Genomic DNA, 2,388 nt, shown 5'->3' with positions numbered 1-2,388 from the left:
CATCAGATCTCTGGACTTCCCAGGCAGGGGAAGCAATGGGCTTGGCCATAGGAGGAGTAGAGGGTGGGGTCTGGAGAGGAGGGGAGGGACCAGAGCAATTTGAATCAGACTTGATTTTGAACTCAGGCCTGGATTCCTCTTCCCCCACTTTGCCTCCAGGTGCTAGGGGATTAAAAGCTTCTAGAGGGTGGGTCATTGCCTCCAGGCATGCAAAATTAGAGCAACAATTAGTGTTAGAACTGGGAAAAGCTGCGGGAATCTCTTCAGGTTTCTCTGAAAAAGCATGGTTGGGAGAGGGAGAGATATTTCCTTGTGTGAGTAAGTTGCTGGCTCTTTTAACAAAAATAAAAAGAAAAATAGAAAATCCACAAAAACAAAGCATTAACATGATCTTATCTCCCATTTGTCTGGTTAAACAGACTAAAATCAAAAATAGGATAATTAGGGAGTTTAAAAGGTCCATTTGAAAAAAATTTAAAGGAAAACACAGCCAGTACACCAGTACTTAGCAGTTAAAGGGAGAGGGAGGGGAAATTTCTTACCCAACCAGAAGATCAGAAGTGAGGTTCAGCTTTCCTCTTCGTGGTCAGCCATCTGTTAAGGGGTAAAATTCTAGCTAATCTGTCTAAAATATCTAATGAGTGGTCGCCAATAAATTATAAGCTTTAGCAAGAGTTAGACTTTAAGCATTTATTAAGGAGAATAAGAATTTGGTAAAGAGAGAGAAAAAGGCCTAAATTCCTATCTATTAAAGGGAGAGCACATTTCTAGCTCCCTTCTCCACCAGAGTCCAGAGGAAAGAGCCCCAGAGTCAGCGGCAGTCTCTTCCTTCCTCCTCCCACTAGTCCGCGTCACTTCCTGATACCAAAGACTCCTGGTCTTGCCCTCAAAGACCTTCACTTCATGGGCAGAACTCTTCTACAGTTAGTATCCAGCAGGTGGCGTTATTCCAATCGTTACAGAGCTCATGGTTTAATGAGAGAAACAACATAGAAACAAGTATGTCCAATAAGACTAAATAAAGGACAAATTTGAAATAATAAAAATAATAAAAAGAGGGAAAGTGCTAGCATTAAAAGGTAGTGCAGTGGATAAAGCACTGGCCCTGGATTCAAGAGAACCTGAGTTCAAATCTGGCCTCAGACACTTGACACTTACTAGCTGTGTGACCCTGGGCAAGTCAACCCCAATTGCTTCACCAAATGTGAATTGGACAGATAACATGTACATAACTTGATACTTGTTGTACAAGTTATCTGTCCAATTCACATTTGAGCCCCTCGATGGTCGGGACTGTTTTTGCCTTTTTGTATCCCCAATGCTTAGCATAGTACCTGGCACAGGTTAAGGGTTTCATAAATGTCAATGGAATGAATCATCTGTCTAGTCTTCCTCCTAGGGTAGAAAGCATGTTGTTTAGTCACTATCAGTTGTGCCCAACTCTTTGTGACCCCACTTGTGATTTTCTTGGCAAAGATACTGAAGTAGTTTGCCATTTTCAGGTCATTTTACATATGAAGAAACTGAGGCAAACAGGGTTAAGTGACTTGCCCAGGGTTACACATCTACTAAATTTCTTTTTTTTTCTTTCTTTCTTTTTTTTTTTTTTAGTGAGACAATTGGAGTTAAGTGACTTGCCCAGGGTCACACAGCTAACATCTACTAAATTTATGAGGCCAGATTTGAACTCAGGAAGAGGAACCTTTCTGACCCCAGGCCCAGGACTCTATCCATTGAGCCATCTAGCTGCTCTAAGAAAGCACAGGCTTTTCTTTTACATAAAAGGGAGAGAATTAGATTATTATCTTATTTCCTCAAACCACAAATAATGGTATATTGAAGCAAGGAGAGGGCAAGGAACATACCTCTTTATGTGAATATTCTTTTAAAAAAGTGTAGTAGCAGGGCTGGACCTATCTCCATAGGAAGAATACCATACATGATAAAGTCAGATTCTACCTAATGATAAAGTTAATCCTCATGCAGAAGAGGTAGAATATGAAGATTCAGAGTAAGACCTTCTGTTGGCATATATATGATAAGTATGTGTATTAGGGGGAGAGAAAGTATGTGTTCATCCCCTATTTCCTGAGTATGCTCTCAAATATTTTTCCCAGTAGCTTCCTATTGGGTTAGAAATTTCCACTGATGTTTTTATTCCTTGTGAAGAAGGTACCAGGAAGCTTTTCCGAAGGAGAGCTGGGTTGTCTTGGAGGAGTTATAAGTATTGGGGGGGGCGGGGTTCAGGCCCACTATTACATTAACATGGATTAATTAGGTCCCTAGGCAATGGGGCATAGGAAGATTTTGTTTTGGTAGAAAGGATAGGGTCAGCTAGGTGGTGCAGTGGATAGAGCACCAGCCCTGGAGTCAGGAGGACCTGAGTTC

Source organism: Dromiciops gliroides, chromosome 3 (assembly GCF_019393635.1).
Source record: "Dromiciops gliroides isolate mDroGli1 chromosome 3, mDroGli1.pri, whole genome shotgun sequence".
NCBI lineage: Eukaryota > Metazoa > Chordata > Mammalia > Microbiotheria > Microbiotheriidae > Dromiciops > Dromiciops gliroides.
Note: the sequence above shows the minus strand (reverse complement) of the source record.